The following is a 25,160-nucleotide window of genomic DNA, read 5'->3' on the forward strand; positions in this document are numbered from 1 at the left end:
AAGTTTAATAATAAATCAAAAAAAGTGTTATAACTTGCATCAAGTTCAATAATAAATAAAATAAAAGTGTTATAACTTGCATCAAGTTCAATAAAAAAAAAGTGTTATAACTTGCATCAAGTTCAATAATAAATCAAAAAAAGTGTTATAACTTGCATCAAGTTCAATAATAAATCAAAAAAAGTGTTATAACTTGCATCACGTTCAATAATAAATCAAAAAAAGTGTTATAACTTGCATCAAGTTCAATAATAAATCAAATAACTTGCATCAAGTTCAATAATAAATCAAAAAAAGTGTTATAACTTGCATCAAGTTCAATAATAAATAAAATGAAAGTGTTATAACTTGCATCAAGTTCAATAAAAAAAAAAAAGTGTTATAACTTGCATCAAGTTCAATAATAAATCAAAAAAAGTGTTATAACTTGCATCAAGTTCAATAATAAATCAAATAACTTGCATCAAGTTCAATAATAAATACAATAAAAGTGCCACTTTGCAATCTTTGCAAAAGAAAAAGGAGGAGCTATGCATTTGGCAAGACAGGGCAAGTGACAGCACTTTCCCCCAGGAGAGCCACCTTGCTTCACTGTGAAACAGCACGGCTGTATGATCAGCTCCCATTTCCTCACACAGTGCAGAGAACAGTCGCGCTTTCAGTGGTCGTGTTTTGATCAAATTTACCGCGCTCACAACATCTGTTAAAACCTCATTGAGTTCGGGGCTGAGATGCCTTGACGCGAGTGCTTCCCGGTGAATGACACACTGTGTGCCCGTCACATTTTTGTTTCTCTGCAGGCGCTGGCTCTGGCTCGACGACCTTTGAGGTGCGAGTCACAAATGTATATATTTGTGTAATTGTGGTCCACACATTAGCCTGCTACCCATCCGTGCGAAAGTTTGTTCCGCTTAGCCCCGCCCCCATTAGTTACTGTTGCTATGTCTGTCAAACTTTCGCTCCTACCGAGAAATATAAAGTCTACAGTAAAAATAAGTACCGGTAATTTCCATTTATTTATATAGCGGATTTCACAGACAGAATCACAAAGTGATTTACAGTGTGTATAGAAAATGAAAGCATAGTAAAAAAAATAATCTAAGAATATAATAATTAAAAAAAAAAATTTAAAGTGAAATTTCCTCCCGTTCCTCGCGCCCCACCTGTCATGTCTCTATTCCCCACCAGTTGGGCGCGCCCCACACTTTGAGAAACGCTGACCTAGTGTGTGTGTGACAATCATTGCTACTTTAACTTAACTTTAACTTTACACATACAAACTGTAGCACACAAAAAAGCACATTTAATAAAAAAAAACGTTATTTATGGTCTTACCTTTACTTAGAAATTAAGTCCATGCGCCGCAACTAAAGCCCTCACTTAAATTTTCCACGTGCAAGATTGAATCTATTTAAAAAAAGTGTAACCGAGGGTTTATAAATGTCGCCTATACTGTATGAAACTACAAAATAACAAACACGGAGGCTCCAGTTTACACGAGGACCACTTTATTTACCTTCTTTCAAAAACCTCCGCAACGTGACATCACTTCCGCTCTTAGCGCCTTCAAAATAAGAGCTCAAGGCATATACTGTATAACAGCGCATAACAGGAACTTAACATCACAAAGAGGAAAGCCCATGAAAATAGGTTACACAAGTTATTTAATAAGAAGCCAAAAAGTGCAAAAACAATAATGTTCGTGTTGGAGGAGTTGTGAATTAGGTACACCTGCAGTCTGCAGGTGTATCTAATGTTGTGTCCCTGCAGTCATTCACAACTCCTCCAACACCAAAATTATTGTTTTTGCACTTTTTGGCTTCTTATGAAATAATTTTTTTAAATAGATTCAATCTTGCACGTGGAAAGTTTAAGTGTGGGCTTTAGCTGATATAACAATTCTACGGCGGGGGTGCAGGAGGCGAGCCTCAGCCAGTGCGTCTTTTGCAGCCGTTTTATGATCGCTCAGCACAAGAAATACTTTACACACATACAGTTGTTGACAAAATACACTGTACATTATATACCTCAGCTAACTAAACTATGGAAATGTATAATATAATTCATATAGCAATACGGTCTCACTGCACAGCAGGCCAGCAGTTAGCCGAGTCATTGCGCAATCCATGTTGAGGCACTGAGTGACGTGCCTCAACTGGCTGCTGTTCACCGCACCGTCTCTTCTCAGTATTTGAACGGCAAATGTGAAAATTCAGCGATTTTGAATAAAAAATAATCTAAAACTGGTGAAGTTAAATGGAAAATAACTTTATAGTATAATCACTGGATACATATAACAATTTAATTTATTTTTTTTCTTTTTACATTTTTTTTCTTTCCATGATGGGAACCTCACCTGCCTCTAGTGACTGCACGTCACTGACAGGATGATAGAAATACACACAATAATGTGAACCCCTTTCTCCTTTCGTGTTATTGATTTGGTATTTTGAGGGAAAAAAACAGAAAAAATTCTCCTTCCTGTAGAGGAGGGATGTAAAGATATGACCATCCAAAAGGATCAGTATAATCGCGGTATTGTTGAATGTGCCCAAAAAGTACTTATACTAGGATTGTACGGTATACCAGTACTAGTATAGTACCGCGATACTAATGAATCATATTCGGTACTGTACCGCCTCCAAAAAGCACATTGCTGGTGTTACGAGAAGAGGAGCATGTTCGGCAGCGCACAATCACGGAGTACTTAGAAGCAGACATGTAACGACCTGGTCGCATAGTGATGCGGGTGTTGTTCTCCCAAGGATGCAGACGGCTTCGGACACAGCTTGCAGGTAGGACAATTATTTATTGAAAATATAAATCGTACGGGGAACAAACAAAAGACGTGCACATAGCACAAAAGGCAAAAACAACAGGACTAGCGTGGGAACTAGCAGGCAAAAATAGCATAGTGTGAAAAGCTAGCAGGAATCAAAATGGTCGTTATCAGTTGTATGGAAACAAACTAGGAAGCCAGACCGAGTGAGGCCAGGGCAAAGACTAAATAGCCCTCTGATTAGCACCCGGGCAACAGGTGCGCGTCCCGAACACTAATCAGAGGCAGGTGTGTACAATCTGCCGTCATGGCAACTGAAACAAACGAAACTCAAGGTGCTGAAAACACGTGACTCGAAAACATAAACAAACTATGATCCGGGCAGCGGATCATAACAAGACAAAGTGTGTACACTGCAAAAACTGAAATCTAAGTAAGATGAAATATCTCAAATAAGGGTGATATTTGCTTATTTTCTGTCTGATAAGATAATTCTTCTCACTAAGCAGATTTTATGTTAGAGTGTTTTACTTGTTTTAATGGTTTTGGTCCTAAATGATCTCAGTAAGATATTACAGCTTGTTGCTGAGATTTGATGACCTATATTGAGTAAAACATGCTTGAAACTAGAATATCAACTGTTGCAAAGCTGTGTCATCAACACTCACAAGTATAAAACTACTTTTTTCAAGTAATAATTTCTTATTTCAAGCATGAAAAAAAAAAAAATCGTGATTTTGACACAATTGTGTCTCATAATTAAAACGGATGACGGCCAAATGGACTTTGCTGTTGAATGAAATAATAGAAAAGATGTACTCTTATAGTAGTACAGTTGGCACAGTACAGTAAACTGACAGTTAATATTTAAACATTTAACATGTGACATTTCTAACAATTTTGAACAGAAATAGTTCATGCACATTCAGATAAATTCTTCAAAATTACAATAAAACATTTTTTGGCCAGGGTTCTGGGCTGTATATATGTGCACTAATTGACTGAAAGAACACGCACTTGGCGCGATCATGTCATGTTGTCGATGGAAAAATGCATTTTTAGACAATATGATTAGCCTGAGTGTCTATTAGACCCCGAGAGTAACAAGCGGTTGCCTCGTTGCCTTTCCATTAAGAACAATAAATTAGTTTTTAGTATAAAAGTAAATGTTAATGCCGAGCGCATATCATTATGTCAAGATAATGGCACTAGCATTTACTTAATTTAAGAATATTTTTCAACATATTGAGCAAAAAGTTCTCTTTATTTTTCTACCAAGAAAAGTGCACTAGTTATTAGTGAAAATATACTTATTTTAAGGTATTTTTTGGGTTCATTGAAGTTAGCTAATTTTACTTGTTTTGGAAAGTCTTGACAAGCCAAATTTTCTTGTTCTATTGGCAGATAATTTTGCTTAGTTCAAATAAAATACTCCTAATTTTTGTTTTGTTTTCTCTTGTTTTTGAACACTGACTTTTTGCAGTGTAGACAGGATCATGTTTTTGTTATGTTCTGGACTCTTTTAGTTCCTGTTTTGGGTTCATTGAGGTTAGCTAATTTTACTTGTTTTGGAAAGTCTTGACAAACCAAATTTTCTTGTTCTATTGGCAGATAATTTTGCTTGGTTCAAATAAAATACTCCTAATTTTTGTTTTGTTTTTTCTTGTTTTTGAACACTGATTTTTTGCAGTGTAGACAGGATCATGTTTTTGTTATGTTCTGGACACTTTTAGTTCCTGTTTTGGGTTCATTGAGGTTAGCTAATTTTACTTGTTTCGGAAAGTCTTGACAAGCCAAATTTTCTTGTTCTATTGGCAGATAATTTTGCTTAGTTCAAGTAAAATACTCCTAATTTTTGTTTTGTTTTTTCTTGTTTTTGAACACTGACTTTTTGCAGTGTAGACAGGATCGTGTTTTTGTTATGTTCTGTTAGTTTTGGACTCTTTTAGTTCCTGTTTTGGGTTCATTGAGGTTAGCTAATTTTACTTGTTTTGGAAAGTCTTGACAAGCCAAATTTTCTTGTTCTATTGGCAGATAATTTTGCTTAGTTCAAATAAAATACTCCTAATTTTTGTTTTGTTTTTTCTTGTTTTTGAACACTGACTTTTTGCAGTGTAGACAGGATCATGTTTTTGTTATGTTCTGGACTCTTTTAGTTCCTGTTTTGGGTTCATTGAGGTTAGCTAATTTTACTTGTTTTGGAAAGTCTTGACAAGCCAAATTTTCTTGTTCTTTTGGCAGATAATTTTGCTTAGTTCAAATAAAATACTCCTAATTTTTGTTTGGTTTTTTCTTGTTTTTGAACACTGACTTTTTGCAGTGTAGACAGGATCATGTTTTTGTTATGTTCTGGACTCTTTTAGTTCCTGTTTTGGGTTCATTGAGGTTAGCTAATTTTACTTGTTTTGGAAAGTCTTGACAAACCAAATTTTTTTGTTCTATTGGCAGATAATTTTGCTTAGTTCAAATAAAATACTCCTAATTTTTGTTTTGTTTTTTCTTGTTTTTGAACACTGACTTTTTGCAGTGTAGACAGGATCATGTTTTTGTTATGTTCTGTTAGATTTGGACTCTTTTAGTTCCTGTTTTGGGTTCATTGAGGTTAGCTAATTTTACTTGTTTTGGAAAGTCTTGACAAGCCAAATTTTCTTGTTCTATTGGCAGATAATTTTGCTTAGTTCAAATAAAATACTCCTAATTTTTGTTTGTTTTTTCTTGTTTTTGAACACTGACTTTTTGCAGTGTAGACAGGATCATGTTTTTGTTATGTTCTGGACTCTTTTAGTTCCTGTTTTGGGTTCATTGAGGTTAGCTAATTTTACTTGTTTTGGAAAGTCTTGACAAGCCAAATGTTCTTGTTCTATTGGCAGATAATTTTGCTTAGTTCAAGTAAAATACTCCTAATTTTTGTTTTGTTTTTTCTTGTTTTTGAACACTGACTTTTTGCAGTGTAGACAGGATCATGTTTTTTTTATGTTCTGTCAGTTTTTGACTCTTTTAGTTCCTGTTTTGGGTTCATTGAGGTTAGCTAATTTTACTTGTTTTGGAAAGTCTTGACAAGCCAAATTTTCTTGTTCTATTGGCAGATAATTTTGCTTAGTTCAAATAAAATACTCCTCATTTTTGTTTTGTTTTTTCTTGTTTTTGAACACTGACTTTTTGCAGTGTAGACAGGATCATGTTTTTGTTATGTTCTGTTAGTTTTGGACTCTTTTAGTTCCTGTTTGACACCTGGGTTTGTTTTAGTTACCATGGCGACTTGTGATTTTCACCTGCCTCTGGTGTTCGGGACGCGCACCTGTTTCCAATCTAGAGACATTATTTAAGCCTGCCTTTGCCAGTCAGTCGGCCTGGCGTCATTAGTTGTTTGCCTCATACCTGGACTACGTAAGTTTTAGTTGTTTCATGCCTCAGTTTCGTGTTTGTTCTATGCCATAGTTAATGCCAGTTGTTTCATGCCACAGTTTCGTGTTTGTTTCATGCCACAGTTTCGTGAGGTTCATGTCTATAGTTTCATGTCCTCAGTTTTTGCCTTAGGCACGCTTGCCTTTGGGTTGTTTTCTGTTGTGTACCTCGTTGATTATTTCTTAAAATTAAATCATGTTCCTACCTGCAAGTCCTGTCCAGGGTCATCCGTTTGCCTTCCTGGGAGAACAATTTTTTATTTGCTAAAAGGGCCAAAATGTCCCCCAATTCCCATAGGGTTGAATATGTAAATGTTAGTTACGGAGAAGGGGTGAGATTTCCATATTTTCCGGACTATAAGGCGCACTTAAAATCCTTTTTTTTCTTCTCAAAACTCAACAGTGTGCCTTATGGTTTTGCTTACCAACCTCAAAGCTATTCATTTATTTGGTACATGGTGTAATGATAAGTGGGGACCAGTAGATGGCAGTCACACATAAGAGATACGTGTAGACTGCAATATGACTCAAGTAAACAACACCAACATTTTATATGTTCCATTGAAAATATAGAACATTACACACGGCGCTCAAAAATCTATCAAAATGTTTTTTAGTACGACTTTGGTAAGCTATGAAGCCGCACCACTTGATGGATTGTATTGTGCTTCAACATAGGAGTATTATTATGGTGTGTGTATAAGGTAAGACATATTATCTGGCGTTTTGTTTCGCAATATTATGCAAAAGCAACTTTTCTTACTTTCTGGTACCTGCTGATCTGTATTTGGGATCTGCATAAGTCCTGAAAAATTGCGCACGTCCGCCTTTGTAGTCCGTGCCAACACCGTTGTCGATAAGCTTCTTCTTTTTCTCTATCTTCTTGTTATGGGACATTCATCCTCGGCTGTTGCCATTTCTAATATAAAGTAGTGTAAAGTTCTTACTTATATCTGTCAGTGAACTCGCCATGAAAGCACTAAAACATACCGGTGTAGTGAGTTTACATTATTCACCCAAGGTACTTTAGTTATTAGAGAGTTCCGGTCGGACGGTTTATGACGGGACACATTTCCAGCGGATGAGGAGATGCTGCTCCTTTATCGATGTAAGTAAAGTCTGAATGTCACTAAAACAGTTAGCTCCATCTTTTGACACTTCTTCCACTCCCGTCCTTGCACGCTACACCGCTACAACAAAGATGACGGGTAGAAGACGCTGCCGAAGGTGAGCCACGTAAATAAGACCGCCCACAAAACGGCGCATCCGGAAGCGACTGTCAGAAAGCGGCTTGAAGATGATCTGTAAAACATCATCTATGCAACATTTTGACCAAAGAACCACCATCACATGTTATGTAGACCACAAAGAAGGATTTTACATTTAGAAAAAAAAAATAATACAATGACTCCTTTAATGCGTCCTATAATCCGGTGCGCCTTATATAGCATTCAATCAATCAATCAATGTTTACTTATATAGCCCTAAATCACAAGTGTCTCAAAGGGCTGCACAAGCCACAACGATATATATGAAAAAAGATTAAAAAAAATAGACCCTTCGTCGGCAGTGCGCCTTATAATCCGGTGCGCCCTATGGTCCGGAAAACACGGCATGTTGGATTATGCAAAAGTAGGGATGTTCGATAATATTGGACTGCCGATATTATCGGTCGATAAATGCTTTAAAATGTAATATCGGAAATTATCGGTATCGGTTTCAAAAAAGTAAAATTCATGACTTTCTAAAACGCTGCTGTGTACACGGACGTAGGGAGAAGTACAGAGCGCCAATAAACCTTAAAGGCACTGCCTTTGCTTGCCGGCCCAATCACATAATATCTACAGCTTTTGACACACTCACAAGTGAATGCCATTCATACTTGGTCAACAGCCATACAGGTCACACTGAGGGTATAAACAACTTTTTGTTGTTTATACAAAAACTCCATTTTTCTGCATTCTTTCATATCTCAAGTTATCATTACGTATATGTATTGTTGCATTTAAACAACTGTATTGTTGATAATAAAGGTAAATTATTGGTATTGTTCATTATCAATAGCGCTATTTCTATTGGTATTTGTATTGATCCATTTGTAGTGTAATAATGCTCATTGTCATTTCTGTATTATTTTTTATTTTTCGCTAACTGCTTATTTGCTATTACTTTTACCATCATATTTGTACATGTCGTATTTGCTGATGTTGCTCTATTGTTGTTGTTGTTGTTGTTGTTGTTTTTGTCTCTCTGTCTAATCCCCCTCTTGTCCCCACAATTTCCCCCTCTGTCTTCTTTTTTTTTTCTCTTTCTATCCCCTCCTGCTCCGGCCCGGCTGCACTAAATGATAATATAAATACATTTAATAAAGTCAAATACAAATAAGGCAACAAGAGAAGTATCCTTACACTTCTCTTTTGTAAAGTAAATCTGAACAGCCGACATGGGCATCTACATCAACTATATGATTTGCCTGAGAAGCTGGACAGGACACAAAAAAAAAAAAAAAAAAAAAGAGGGTATAAACAACTTTAACACTGTTACAAATATGCGCCACACTGTGAACCCACACCAAACAAGAATGACAAACACATTTCGGGAGAACATCCGCACCGTAACACAACATAAACAAATCAGAGCAAATACCCAGAACCCCTTGCAGCACTAACCCCCCCCCCCCACCACCACCTCAACCCCACCCACCTCAACCATACCATACCATACCAACTTTATTTATAAAGCCCTTTAAAAACAAGCACAGTTGAAAAACAAAGGGCTGTACACCACAAAGAAATGAAGGCAAAGGACAGACTAAAAAATAACATTTAAAACAGAAATAAAATTACACATTTAAAAAGCAAATATAAATTACCCTAAGAACAGTTTGTTAAATAAAAACAGTTTAAAAGTTAAAAACAGTTCAAAAAGTTAAAAGCTAAAAACAATTCAAAGTCTCATGCTGGGTTAAAAGCCAGTGAATAAAAATGGGTGGAGGGAGAGCATGTCCTAAATTCCAAGCTGCTGTTTTGAGGCATGTTAAAAAAAAAAAAAAATGCACTTTGTGACTTCAATAATAAATATGGCAGTGCCATGTTGGCATTTTCTTCCATAACTTGAGTTGATTTATTTTGGAAAACCTTGTTACATTGTTTAATGCATCCAGCGGGGCATCACAACAAAATTAGGCATAATAATGTGTTAATTCCACCACTGTATATATCGGTATCGGTTGATATCGGTATCGGTAATTGAGAGTTGGACAATATCGGCAAAAAAGCCATTATCGGACATCTCTATGCAAAAGTAACTACGTGATGTTCTTTGATGTGACTTGTTAAACATGCCTTCAACAAATAAATCATAACCATATGCCAGATATTTTTCTCAGTAAATTGGTGCTGTTTTTTTGGTTGGTTTGTTTTGGAATTAGTTTAGACTTTTCAGAGTGGCGTACAAAAGGTAGAGTAAAATGCTGTGAAGCTCGCCTGACTCTGAATGCAATCAAAACTCGTTTCTTGTCCATTTTTAAGTCAAGCGCACGTTTCTAAGAGCATTTCCACAGAATAGCACCTGTTGCATGTTGGAGTATGTATTTATATGGAAGTTGTGTGGTCAGTGCTGGCTTTTTTTTTTTTTTTTTTTTTTTTTTTTTTTTTTTTGCTACTTGCCAAAGCTTCTCCAAAGCCGCAGACAAAGCCACAGCAGGTGGATGGTTTGCAGGGTGGAGAAGTAGGGGATCGGTGGGGGTCGTGGATTACAGGAGGCTCAATGCCTCTCCTCATCACGCTCCTCGACCCTGAAGAAAAGGTTGATTAATCGGAACCTAATAGGATGGAGGGGCCAAACTTTGCCCTTTTACTGGGGTTGGATAGGCCTTTAGGACACCGGGAGACCAATAGAACAGACCACAGAGGCAAGATGAATAGTTTGGATCACGGTGTAGATAACTTTTTTATTACTGGGTTTTTTTTTAGACCTGATAAATGGATCTGACACTTACAATGCATCAGTGTTTAGCGGAAAAGTAGTGGAACGTGAATATCAGGGTCTGTTGCTTCTGCAATTAACCATGCACATCAAAGCATAAAACTGAGGTTTAACTAAACCAGGGATCGTTAACCCAAAATGTTCAAAAAGCCATATTGGACCACCAGAGGTGGGTAGAGTAGCCAGAAATTGTACTCAAGTAAGAGTACTGTTACTTTAGAGATTTATTACTCAAGTAAAAGTAAGGAGTAGTCACCAAAATATTTACTTGAGTAAAAGTAAAAAGTATGTTGTGAAAAAACTACTCAAGTACTGAGTAACTGATGAGTAACATACACACTGATTCTGATGACTTGCGTTGATTGTAATCAGAAAGTAGTGATGATAACGTCCACGTTTTCAAATGGAGGAGAAGAAAAGTTCCTCCTTTCTGTCTAATACCACATGAAAGTGGTTGGTTTTTGGCATCATATTTGTCCAGCTTCCATATTCGTTTTTATACACTTTACAAGAAATACATTGGCGGCAAACTCCGTAGCTTGCTAGCTTGTTTGCGCTGGCTTTCGGAGACTCTTGTTTTGAAAGCGCAGGCGCGACGGAGCGGCACTTTTATTGTGAAGACAGGAACTGTGCAGTCAGTCTTTAGGCTTTTGACGGGATGTACGGTTGAAATAAAAAAAAGTATCTTTTTTCCTTCACACTTTTGATTGATTGATTGAGACTTTTATTAGTAGATTGCACAGTACAGTACATATTCCGTACAATTGACCACTAAATGGTAACACCCCAATAAGTTTTTCAACTTGTTTAAGTCAGGTCATGTGACCACATGGCTCTGTTTGATTGGTCCAACGTCAGCAGTGACTGCATCTGATTGGTGGAACGGAGTGAACGTCACCAGTGACTGTATTTGTTGAAACGCAGGCACTTTGAAGGTCTGTCTGACAGACCAAAACAAACAAAGCGTGCATTAACAGATCGATAAAAATTAGTAGCGAGTAGCGAGCTGAATGAAGATAAAAGTAGCGGAGTAAAAGTAGCGTTTCTTTATAAATATACTCAAGTAAAAGTAAAAGTATGTTGCATTAAAACTACTCTTAGAAGTACAATTTATCCCAAAAGTTACTCAAGTAGATGTAACGGAGTAAATGTAGCGCGTTACTACCCACCTCTGGTTGCTTCTGCAATTAACCATGCACACCGAAGCATAAAACTGAGGTTTAACTAAACCAGGGGTGGCAACCCAAAATGTTCAAAGAGCCATATTGGACCACAAATGCATACAAAAAAGTAATCTGTCTGGAGCCACAAACAATTAAAAGACTTATATAAGTGTTATATTTATGGATGTCCGATAACATCGGCCGATAAATGCTTTAAAATGTAATATCGGAATTATCGGTATCGGTTTCAAAAAGCACAATTTATGACTTTTTAAAACGCCGCTGTGTACACGGACGTAGGGAGAAGTACAGAGCGCCAATAAACCTTAAAGGCACTGCCTTTGCGTGCCGGCCCAATCACATAATATCGACGGCTTTTCACACACACAAATGAATGCAAGGCATACTTGATCAACAGTCATACAGGTCACACTGAGGGTGGCCGTATAAACAACTGTAACACTGTCACAAATATACGCCACACTGTGAACCCACACCAAACAAGAATGACAAACACATTTCGGGAGAACATCCGCACCGTAACACAACATAAACACAACAGAACAAATACCCAGAACCCCTTGCTGCACTAACTCTTCCGGGACGCTACAATATACAACCCCCCGCTACCCCCTAGTGAAGTGAAGTGAATTATATTTATATAGCGCTTTTTTCTCTAGTGACTCAAAGCGCTTTACATAGTGAAACCCAATATCTAAGTTACATTTAAACCAGTGTGGGTGACACTGGGAGCAGGTGGGTAAAGTGTCTTGCCCAAGGACACAACGGCAGTGACTAGGATGGCGGAAGCTGGGATCGAACTTGGAACCCTCTAGTTGCTGGCACGGCCACTCTATCAACCGAGCTATACCGCCACTACCCCCCTACCCAACTCAGGGAGAGCATGTCCCAAATTCCAAGCTGCTGTTTTGAGGCATGTTAAAAAAAAAAATGCACTTTGTGACTTCAATAATAAATATGGCAGTGCCATGTTGGCATTTTTTTTCCATAACTTGAGTTAATTTATTTGGGAAAACCTTGTTACATTGTTTAATGCATCCAGCGGGGCATCACAACAAAATTAGGCATAATAATGAGTTAATTCCACGACTTTATATATATCGGTATCGGTTGATATCGGAATCGGTAATTAAGAGTTGGACAAAAAAGCCATTATCGGACATCTCGAGTTATAATGATGGCAACACATGATGCAAGTGGCTAATTAGCTATATTAGCCTACTATCAAAATGACTATGTGTCGCAGGCTGAAGCAAATCTTGGTTGACAGAAATGTTGAAATGTAATATTTATTCTACACATTTCTACGACATTGGAAAACATTAGTAAAACTTCTCAGAGGATGAGATAACTCCTGGGAATGACTGTCTTAGAACGACCAAAGGTATAGATGTGTGTGTCCAAGTTTAAGGAAACAACAGGCTGTCTTCTTTTAATAGATTTATTACAATCTTTGGCAAGCTAGGTAATGTTTGCTGTGGTCTGGAACAACATGGCACACAAACAACTATAAGAAATGCAGCCAATATTACATACAGATAATTTGTCATGAAACATGGAACAATAAACTAAATACACAGAGGACATGCGTAAAGGATATTAAACGAGCTCAAATATAGCTACAAACGAGGCATAATGATGCAATATGTACATACAGCTAGCCTAAATAGCATGTTAGCATCGATTAAGCTCGCAGTCATGCACTGACCAAATGGGCCTGATTAGCACTCCACACAAGTCAATAACATCAACAGAGCTCACCTTTGTGCGTTCACGCACAGCATACAACGTTTGGTGGACAAAATGAGACAAATAAGGAGTGGCATAGAAAGCTATACATGTAAACAAACTGTTGAGTCACAGTTATACTTGCCAACCCTCCTGATTTTCCCGGTAGACTCCCGAATTTCAGTGCCCCTCCCGAAAATCTCCCTAGGCAACCATTCTCCCAAATTTCTCCCGATTTCCACCCGGACAACAATATTGGGGGTGTGCCTTAAAGGCACTGCCTTTAGCGTCCTCTACAACCTGTCGTCACGTCTGCTTTTCCTCCATACAAACAGCGTGCCGGCCCAGTCACATAATATATACAGCTTTTACACACACATAAGTGAATGCAAGTCATACTTGGTCAACAGCCATACAGGTCACACTGAGGGTGGCCGTATAAACAACTTTAACACTGTTACAAATATGCGCCACACTGTGAACCCACACCAAACAAGAATGACAAACACATTTCGGGAGAACATCCGCACTGTAACACAACAGAACAAATACCCAGAACCCCTTGCAGCACTAACTCTCCCGGGACGCTACAATATACACCCCCCGCTACCACCAAACCCCGACCCCCCCAACCCCGCCCACCTCAACCCCGCAACCATCTCCCGAATTCGGAGGTCTCAAGGTTGCCAAGTATGTTCACAGTCCACACAACGGTGAGTTCAAGGGCCGCTGAAATTAGTAGGACAAAACGGCGCTCGAAAAATACTCTCATCAGTGAAGCATAGACACAAACATATTCAACTGTGGGCTTTCTAACAATTAGGAAGGTTTGTGTCGTGTTTGTCCTCCTACAGAAACCATTTTACAACAAAAAACATATTTTTTTCCATTTCCATACATTTTGGAAAAAGCTCCATGGAGCTACCAGGGCGCCGCTAAAGAGCTGCATGTGGCTCTAGACCCCCCCAAACTAAACACTAGGGATGTACGGTATACCGGTACTGATAAATGAATTAAAAACGATACTATCCTGCCTCACTCAAGAGTTGAGTGTGTCAGCGAGCACACACTCACAGAGCACACAAGTAGAAACAGCGAGGAGAGGGAAAAATGGCAAATAAAGGCAATTCTAATGTTTAATAAAGAGAGTACGTGAAGCGCAATATGGAGGTATTTGGGCTTCAAAGCTATCGATTGATTGATTGATTGATTGAAACTTTTATTAGTAGATTGCACAGTGCAGTACATCCATCCATCCATCCATCCATCTTCTTCCGCTTATCCGAGGTCGGGTCGCGGGGGCAGCAGCTTAAGCAGGGAAGCCCAGACTTCCCTCCCCCCAGCCACTTCGTCCAGCTCCTCCCGGGGGATCCCGAGGCGTTCCCAGGCCAGCCGGGAGAGATAGTCCTCCCAGCGTGTCCTGGGTCTTCCCCGTGGCCTCCTACCGGTCGGACGTGCCCGAAACACCTTCCTAGGGAGGCGTTCGGGTGGCATCCTGACCAGATGCCCGAACCACCTCATCTGGCTCCTCTCGATGTGGAGGAGCAGCGGCTTTACTTTGAGCTCCCCCCGGATGACAGAGCTTCTCACCCTATCTCTAAGGGAGAGCCCCGCTACCCGGCGGAGGAAACTCATTTCGGCCGCTTGTACCCGTGATCTTGTCCTTTCGGTCATAACCCAAAGCTCATGACCATAGGTGAGGATGGGAACGTAGATCGACCGGTAAATCGAGAGCTTTGCCCTCCGGCTCAGCTCCTTCTTCACCACAACGGATCGATACAGCGTCCGCATTACTGAAGACGCCGCACCGATCCGCCTGTCGATCTCACGATCCACTCTTCCCCCACTCGTGAACAAGACTCCGAGGTACTTGAACTCCTCCACTTGGGGCAAGATCTCCTCCCCAACCCGGAGATGGCACTCCACCCTTTTCCGGGAGAGAACCATGGACTCGGACTTGGAGGTGCTGATTCCCATCCCAGTCGCTTCACACTCGGCTGCGAACCGATCCAGTGAGAGCTGAAGATCTTGGCCGGAGGAAGCCATCAGGACAACATCATCTGCAAATAGCAGAGACCTAATCCTGCAGCCACCAAACCGGATCCCCTCAACGCCCTGACTGCGCCTAGAAATTCTGTCCATAAAAGTTATGAACAGAATCGGTGACAAAGGGCAGCCTTGGCGGAGTCCAACCCTCACTGGAAACGTGTTCGACTTACTGCCGGCAATGTGGACCAAGCTCTGACACTGATTATACAGGGAGCGAACTGCCACAATAAGACAGTCCGTTACCCCATACTCTCTGAGCACTCCCCACAGGACTTCCCGGGGTACACGGTCGAATGCCTTCTCCAAGTCCACAAAGCACATGTAGACTGGTTGGGCAAACTCCCATGCACCCTCAAGGACCCTGCCGAGAGTATAGAGCTGGTCCACAGTTCCACGACCAGGACGAAAACCACACTGTTCCTCCTGAATCCGAGGTTCGACTATCCGGCGTAGCCTCCTCTCCAGTACACCTGAATAGACCTTACCGGGAAGGCTGAGGAGTGCAGTACATATTCCGTACAATTGACCACTAAGTGGTAACACCCGAATAAGTTTTTCATCTTGTTTAAGTCGGGGTCCAAGGTCAAGGTGATGCTTTAATCACGAAAGCCCCACGCTGCAAGCGCTGCTTCCAAACACGCCTCGCCAAAGTTGGCATCATTAAAGTGCTCGGTCCGCATTGCCGGCAGTAAGTCGGACCCGTTCCCAGTGAGGGTTGGACTCCGCCAAGGCTGCCCTTTTGTCACCGATTCTTTTTTACAACTTTGATGGACAGAATTTCTAAGCGCAGTCAGGGCGTTGAGGGGATCCGGTTTGGTGGCTGCAGGATTCGGCCTCTGAAGTGGTCCCGCTGGCTTCATCTGGCCAGGATCTTCAGCTCTCGCTGGATCGGTTCGCAGCCGAGTGTGAAGCGACTGGGATCAGATACAGCACTTCTAAGTCTGAGTCCATGGTGGGTGGAGCACCAAATGTGTTTGTCCTTCTTGTTTGGTGTGGGTTCACAGCGTGGCGCATATTTGTAACAGTGTTAAAGTTGTTTATACCCTCAATGTGACCTGTATGGCTATTGACCAAGTATGAGTGGCATTCACTTGTGAGTGTGTCAAAAGCTGTAGATATTATGTGATTGGGCCGGCACGCAAAGGCAGTGCCTTTAAGGTTTATTGGCGCTCTGTACTTCTCCCTACGTCCGTGTATACAGCGGCGTTTTAAAAAGTCATACATTTTACTTTTTGAAACCGATACCGACAATTTTAAAGCATTTATCGGCCAAAAATATCGGCAGTCCGATATTATCGGACATCTCTATATATGAATGAGGTAGATCCCCTTAAAGGGGAACATTATCACAATTTCAGAAGGGTTAAAACCATTAAAAATCAGTTCCCAGTGGCTTATTACATTTTTCGAAAAAAAATTCAAAATTCGTTATATACACCCGTCCATTTTCCTGTGACGTCACATAGTGAAGCCAACACAAACAAACATGGCGGATAGAACAGCAAGCTATAGCGACATTAGCTCGGATTCAGACTCGGATTTCAGCGGCTTAAGCGATTCAACAGATTACGCATGTATTGAAACGGATGGTTGTAGTGTGGAGGCAGGTAGCGAAAACAAAATTGAAGAAGAAACTGAAGCTATTGAGCCATATTGGTTTGAACCGTATTCAAGCGAAACCGACGAAAATGACACAACAGCCAGCGACACGGGAGAAAGTGAGGACGAATTCGGCGATCGCCTTCTAACCAACGATTGGTATGTGTTTGTTTGGCATTAAAGGAAACTAACAACTATGAACTAGGTTTACAGCATATGAAATACATTTGGCAACAACATGCACTTTGAGAGTGCAGACAGCCCAATTTTCATCAATTAATATATTCTGTAGACATACCCTCATCCGCGCTCTTTTCCTGAAAGCTGATCTGTCCAGTTTTGGAGTTGATGTCAGCAGGCCAGGGAAGCTAGGGTCGATATTCTTCTCTTGATCATCTTCGGGACGGTGTGAGCCAAAACATCCAGGGGGTTTAGCTCGCTCGTCTGCGGAAACAAACTGCCGCCATTGCTTGCCGTGCTACCGAGGTCCTTTGTCCCTGAATTGCTCACACACTCCGGCAGATTCAACGGGGGTCTGGCGGCAGATTTCTTTGACTTTATCGTTGGAAATGCATCTGCTTTGAGTGTCGCAGGATATCCACACATTCTTGCCATCTCTGTCGTAGCATAGCTTTCGTCGGTAAAGTGTGCGGAACGAACGTCCAATTTCTTGCCACTTTGGCATCTTTGGGCCACTGGTGCAACTTGAATCTGTCCCTGTTCGTGTTGTTACACCAGGGGTGCTCACACTTTTTCTGCAGGTGAGCTACTTTTCAATTGATCAAGTCGTGGGGATCTACCTCATTCATATATATAATTTATATTTACTTATTTATGAAATATATGTTTTTGTTAATAAGTTAAAGGTGTTTAATGATAATGCAATCATGTTTAACACATAGTTAATATTGTTAATAAATTAAAGGTGTTTAATGATAATACAAGAATGTTTAATACATATAGTTAATATTGTTAATAAATTAAAGGTGTTTAATGATAATACAAGTATGTTTAATACATATAGTTAATATTGTTAACAAGTTAAAGGTGTTTAAAGATAATGCAAGCATGTTTAATACATATAATTAATATTGTTAACAGGTTAAAGGTGTTTAATGATAATACAAGCATGTTTAATACATATAGTTAATATTATTAATAAGTTAAAGGTGTTTAAAGATAATACAAGCATGTTTAACACATATAGTTAATATTGTTAACAAGTTAAAGGTGTTTAATGATAGTACAAGCATGTTTAACACATATAGTTAATATTGTTAATAAGTTACAGGTGTTTAAAGATAATACAGGCATGTTTAACACATATAGATTCCTTTCTTTCATGAAGACAAGAATATAAGTTGGTGTATTACCTGATTCTGATGACTTGCATTGATTGGAATCAGACAGTGGTGCTAAAAACGTCCGCATTTTCGAATGGAGGAGAAAAAAAGTCCTCCTTTCTGTCCAATACCACATGAAAGTGGTTGGTTTTTGGCATCTTGTTTGTCCAGCTTCCGTACTCCTTTCTATACACTTTACAAGAAATACATTGTCGGCAAACTCCGTAGCTTGCTAGCTTGTGCACGCCAGCTTTCTGAGACTCGTTTTGTTAGCGCAACTGTGCAGTCGGTCTTTGGAGTTTTGACGACAGGTACGGCGCCAGAGTCTGTTGAAATAAAGTGTTTCTCGCCTTCCAGTCGGTAATTTTAATGAGCTGGCAGCAGCCAGCGTCATCTCAGAAGACCCTCGGGTGCCGTGAATGTCAATCAAGTGACGAAAGTGACGTCATAGTGAAGATTTATGATCGCTCATTTTTAGGACTATTTTTTTAATGCCTGGCTGGTGATCGACTGACACACCCTCCGAGATCGACCGGTAGCTCGCGATCGACGTAATGAGCACCCCTGTGTTACACCCTCCGACAACACACCGACGAGACGTTGTGACGTCATGGCTCCGAGAGCGAATATTAGAAAGGCGTTTAATTCGCCAAAATTCACCCATTTAGAGTTCGGAAATCGGTTAAAAAAATATATGGTCTTTTTTCTGCAACATCAAGGTATATATTGACGCTTACATAGGTCTGGTGATAATGTTCCCCTTTAAGAAAGTCAATGACTTCACTATAAAAGTGGGTGACATTGTTATCACCAGGAAAGATGAGGTCACCTACCTAGGTTCCATTCTAGAGGCTAATCTTTCCTGTGATAAAATGGCAACCAAGGTAATCAAAAAGGTCAATGAACGAAAGAGATTTCTCTATAGAATCTCCTCTCTGGTCAACAAAAGCACCATGAAGATTCTAGCGGGAAATCTCGTTCAACCCTCTTTCGATTACGCATGCACCTCCTGGTACCCTAGCACCTCCAAAACCCTCAAATCTAAACTCCAAACATCCCAGAACAAGCTAGTCAGATTACTTCTAGACCTCCACCCCAGATCCCACCTCACTCCTACCCACTTCTCCAAAGTGGGCTGGCTCAGGGTGGAGGACAGAGTAAAACAACTTGCACTGAGCCTAGTCTATAAAATCCGCTACACCTCCCTGATACCGAAGTACATGTCGAACTACTTCCTTAACGTAAATGACCGCCATAACCACAACACCAGGGGGAGCTCCACTAACCACGTTAAACCCAGATTCAGATCTAACAAAGGTCTTAACTCATTCTCTTTCTATGCCACATCAATGTGGAATGCGCTCCCAACAGGTATAAAAGAAAGGGCATCTCTATCCTCTTTCAAAACCGCAATAAAAGAACACCTCCAGGCAACTTCAACCCTAAACTAACACCCTCCCCGGATTGTTGTTAATAATCAAATGTAAACAATCAAATGCAGATACTTTTTGTTATGCCTTCTGATCTCTCTCTCTCTCGATGTCCACTACTTGCTGTACATATCCTACCAAGTCAGACCTACACTGTTTCAATATCCATTTCTCTGTTCTCAATTGTTGATGACTGATGATAACAACCAAACCGAGTTCGGAAATCGGTTAAAAAAATATATGGTCTTTTTTCTGCAACATCAAGGTATATATTGACGCTTACATAGGTCTGGTGATAATGTTCCCCTTTAAGAAAGTCAATGACTTCACTATAAAAGTGGGTGACATTGTTATCACCAGGAAGGATGAGGTCACCTACCTAGGTTCCATTCTAGAGGCTAATCTTTCCTGTGATAAAATGGCAACCAAGGTAATCAAAAAGGTCAACCAACGAACGCGATTTCTCTATAGAATCTCCTCTCTGGTCAACAAAAGCACCATGAGGATTCTAGCGGGAACTCTCGTTCAACCCTTTTTCGATTACGCATGCACCTCCTGGTACCCCAGCACCTCCAAAACCCTCAAATCTAGACTCCAAACATCCCAGAACAAGCTAGTCATATTACTTCTAGACCTCCACCCCAGATCTCACCTCACTCCTACCCACTTTTCCAAAGTGGGCTGGCTCAGGGTGGAGGACAGAGTAAAACAACTTGCACTGAGCCTAGTCTATAAAATCCGCTACACCTCCCTGATACCGAAGTACATGTCGAACTACTTCCTTAACGTAAATGACCGCCATAACCACAACACCAGGGGGAGCTCCACTAACCACGTTAAACCCAGATTCCGATCTAACAAAGGTCTTAACTCATTCACTTTCTATGCCACATCAATGTGGAATGCACTCCCAACAGGTATAAAAGAAAGGGCATCTCTATCCTCTTACCAAAACCGCAATAAAAGAACACCTCCAGGCAACTTCAACCCTAAACTAACACCCTCCCCGGATTTTTGTTAATAATCAAATGTAAACAATCAAATGCAGATATTTTTCTTATGCCTTCTGATCTCTCTCTCTCTCTATGTCCACTACTTGCTGTACATATCCTACCAAGTCAGACCTACACTGTTTCAATATCCATTTCTCTGTTCTCAATTGTTGATGACTGATGATAACAACCAAACCGAGTTCGGAAATCGGTTAAAAAAATATATGGTCTTTTTTTCTGCAACATCAAGGTATATATTGACGCTTACATAGGTCTGGTGATAATGTTCCCCCTTAACTTGGTCAATTGAAAAGTAGCTCGCCTGCAGAAAAAGTTAGGACACCCCTGGACTATAAGATCTTTCCATTATCTTCATATATTTAATAAGTTGATGACAAAGCGTGATTTTCGATGCTGCCACGGATGACAAGACAATCTGGCTCGCTCTGGTCCCGTGACGCCCGGCAGGCTTTGTAATGGACACCTGTTGGGGCCTTTCAGCAGAGCTCAGTCTGGCCCCTGGACCTTCACAAGACCTCTGGGAGCCCTCCGTTGACTCCCCATTGTCTGTGTAAGTGTGTGTGTGTGTGTGTACTTGTGTGTGTGTGTGTGTGTGTGTGTGTGCCTCCCAGGGCCCAGTGACTCCTCTTTGTCTCCGCTTTGGCCTGCTGTCAGATTGTGTCTTTGTTATGACAGTTGGTGCGCTTCTATACAGACTAAATCACCGCTCTCAGCTGTTCATTGACTGACCTAACCCCTGACAACCTCGTGACACGTAACACACACTCGCACAAATACGCACCGCGGCCTTCTACTCCGCCGCTTCCCTGTGAAAAAAAGCAGACATTTTCCAAAGTAGAAGTAAAAGAGGATGAATGGGGGGGGGGGGGGGGGGGGGGACATTGTAAGGGAGGGGAAGGCCAAAGGCCATTTGACCTCTGACCTCGGTGTTGTTGGTGTGGCATTGTGAGGGTCAGAGGACACAACAACCCTGGCTAATGAGTAACTACACGCTGGATACGACACACAAATAGACGGAAAGTGGGGTCAGGAGTGGCGTTTAAATTGGATTAAATTGGGTGACAGAAAGCGGGTCTCTCTCTTGTCAAAGTCGGTCAATGGCGATTTTAGAAAGACTTCAAGAAGCTTCCAAAATATGTTGTTAACTACAAACCCCGTTTCCATATGAGTTGGGAAATTGTGTTAGATGTAAATATAAACGGAATACATCCATCCATTTTCTACCGCTTATTCCCTTCGGGGTCGCGGGGGGCGCTGGAGCCTATCTCAGCTACAATCGGGCGGAAGGCGGGGTACACCCTGGACAAGTCGCCACCTCATCGCAGGGCCAACACAGATAGACAGACAACATTCACACTCACATCCACACACTAGGGCCAATTTAGTGTTGCCAATCAACTTATCCCCAGGTGCATGTCTTTGGAGGTGGGAGGAAGCCGGAGTACCCGGAGGGAACCCACGCAGTCACGGGGAGGACATGCAAACTCCACACAGAAAGATCCCGAGCCCGGGATTGAACCCAAGACTACTCAGGACCTTCGTATTGTGAGGCAGATGCACTAACCCCTCTGCCACCGTGAAGCCTAAACGGAATACAATGATTTGCAAATCATTTTCAACCCATATTCAGTTGAATATGCTACAAAGACAACATATTTGATGTTCAAACTGATAAACATTTTTTTTTTTTTTTTTTGCAAATAATCATTAACTTTAGAATTTGATGCCAGCAACACGTGACAAAGAAGTTGGGAAAGGTGGCAATAAATACTGATAAAGTTGAGGAATGCTCATCAAACACTTACCATATTTTCCGCACTATAAGGCGCACCTAAAAACCACAAATTTTCTCAAAAGCTGACAGTGCGCCTTATAACCCGGTGCGCTTAATATATGGATAAATATTAAGATTCATTTTCATAAAGTTTCGGTCTCGCAACTTCGGTAAACAGCCGCCATCTTTTTTCCCGGTAGAACAGGACGCGCTTCTTCTTCTACGCAAGCAACCGCCAAGGTAAGCACCCGCCCCCATAGAACAGGAAGCGCTTCTTCTTCTACTGTAAGCAACCACCCGCCCGCGTAGAAGAAGAAAAAGCGCGCGGATATACCGTACGTTTCATTTCCTTTGTGTGTTTACATCTGTAAAGACCACAAAATGGCTCCTACCAAGTGACAGGGATCCGGTTCATGAAAAGACGCAATCTCTCCATCCGCACACGGATTACTATTTCACAGCAACTGATATTCCTGTGAACCGCACTGTGGATACAACGGGAGCACGTACGGTGAATATTCGCACCACAGGGAATGAGAAGTCATCCTTCACTGTGGTTCTAGCTTGCCATGCTAATGGCCAGAAACTTCCACCCATGGTGATATTCAAAAGGAAGACCTTGCCAAAAGAGACCTTTCCAGCCGGCGTCATCATAAAAGCTAACTCGAAGGGATGGATGAAGAAAAGATGAGCGAGTGGTTAAGGTAAGTTTAAGTTTACGCGAAGAGGCCGGGTGGCTTTTTTCAGCAGCTCCGTCCATGTTGATATACGATTCCATGACTGTTTTTTTGACATTCCTTTAGCGCAGTTAGATGCGGCTTACAACACGGGGCGGCTTATGGGTGGACAAAGTTTTGAAATATGCCGTTCATTGAAGGCGCGGCTTATAACCCAGGGCGCCTTATGGTGCGGAAAATACGGTATTTGGAACATCCCACAGGTGTGCAGGCTAATTGGGAACAGGTGGGTGCCATGATTGGGTATAAAAACAGCTTCCCAAAAAATGCTCAGTCTTTCACAAGAAAGGATGGGGCGAGGTACACCCCTTTGTCCACAACTGCGTGAGCAAATAGTCAAACAGTTTAAGAACAACGTTTCTCAAAGTGCAATTGCGAGAAATTTAGGGATTTCAACATCTACGGTCCGTAATATCATCAAAAGCTTCAGAGAATCTGGAGAAATCACCGCACGTAAGCGGCATGGCCGGAAACCAACATTGAATGACCGTGACCTTCGATCCCTCAGACGGCACTGTATCAAAAACCGACATCAATCTCTAAAGGATATCACCACATGGGCTCAGGAACACTTCAGAAAACCACTGTCACTAAATACAGTTTGTCGCTACATCTGTAAGTGCAAGTTAAAACTCTACTCTGCAAAGCGAAAGCCATTTATCAACAACATTCAGAAACGTCTCTGGGCCTGAGCTCATCTAAATTGAACTGATGCAAAGTGGAAAAGTGTTCTGTGGTCTGACGAGTCCACATTTCAAATTGTTTTTGGAAATATATTCGACATGGTGTCATCTGGACCAAAGGGGAAGCGAACCATCCAGACTGTTATCGACGCAACGTTCAAAAGCCAGCATCTGTGATGGTATGGGGGTGCATTAGTGCCCAAGACATGGGTAACTTACACATCTGTGAAGGCACCATTAATGCTGAATGGTACATACAGGTTTTGGAACAACATATGTTGCCATCTAAGCGCCGTCTTTTTCATGGACGCCCCTGCTTATTTCAGCAAGACAATGCCAAGCCACATTCAGCACGTGTTACAACAGCGTGGCTTCGTAAAAAAAAGAGTGCGGGTACTTTCCTGGTTCCGCCTGCAGTCCAGACCTGTCTCCCATCGGAAATGTGCGGCGCATTATGAAGCGTAAAAATACGACAGCGGAGACCCCCGGACTGTTGAACGACTGAAGCTCTACATAAAACAAGAATGGGAAAGAATTCCACTTTCAAAGCTTCAACAATTAGTTTACTCAGTTCCCAATCGTTTATTGAGTGTTAAAAGAAAAGGCCATGTAACACAGTGGTGAACATGCCCTTTCCCAACTACTTTGGCACGTGTTGCAGCCATGAAATTCTAAGTTAATTATTATTTGCAAAAAAAAAAATAAAGTTTATGAGTTTGAACATCAAATATGTTGTCTTTGTAGTGCATTCAACTGAATATGGGTTGAAAATGATTTACAAATCATTGTATTCCGTTTATATTTACATCTAACACAATTTCCCAACTCATATGGAAACGGGGTTTGTAGAATGTATGGATTATTAACACTTGTGTACCGTATTTTGAGGGTATTTTGAGGGTTCCAGGTTCGATCTTCGCTTCTGCCATCCTCGTCACTGCCTTGTGTCCTTGGGCAAGACACTTTACCCACCTACTCCCGGTTTCATTGATTGATTGAAACTTTTATTAGTAGATTGCACAGTACAGTACATATTCCGTACAATTGACCACTAAATGGTGACACCCGAATACGTTTTTCAACTTGTTTAAGTCGGGGTCCACGTTAATCAATTCATGGCAAAAGGGTTGGATAGCTTACCCTGACCGGGAATCGAACCCGGGCCACGGCGGTGAAATCGCTGAATCCTAGCCACTGGACCACCAGGGTGCCACCCACACTGGCTTAAATGTAACTTAGATATTGGGTTTCAATATGTAAAAACGCTTTGAGTCACTAGAGAAAGGCGCTATATAAATATAATTCACTTCACTGCCGATGAGCGGGTCTAGTCAGGTCTATTTTCATATATAAGGCGCACCGGCTTATAAGGCGCATTAAAGGGGTCATGGTATATATATTTTTTTCTAAATATAAAACACTTCCTTGTGGTCTACATAACATGTAATGG

General features: G+C 40.9%; 1 non-coding gene across 1 annotated transcript; it reads right to left on the reverse strand.

The window, feature by feature from the left end:
• Positions 1–24,847: 24,847 nt before the first annotated feature.
• trnae-uuc (transfer RNA glutamic acid (anticodon UUC)) lies at positions 24,848–24,919 on the reverse strand. The gene has a single exon. It is a non-coding gene; the product is annotated as a tRNA-Glu (tRNA).
• Between the last annotated feature and the right edge of the window lie 241 nt (positions 24,920–25,160).

This window comes from Nerophis lumbriciformis, linkage group LG28 (genome assembly GCF_033978685.3).
Source record: "Nerophis lumbriciformis linkage group LG28, RoL_Nlum_v2.1, whole genome shotgun sequence".
NCBI lineage: Eukaryota > Metazoa > Chordata > Actinopteri > Syngnathiformes > Syngnathidae > Nerophis > Nerophis lumbriciformis.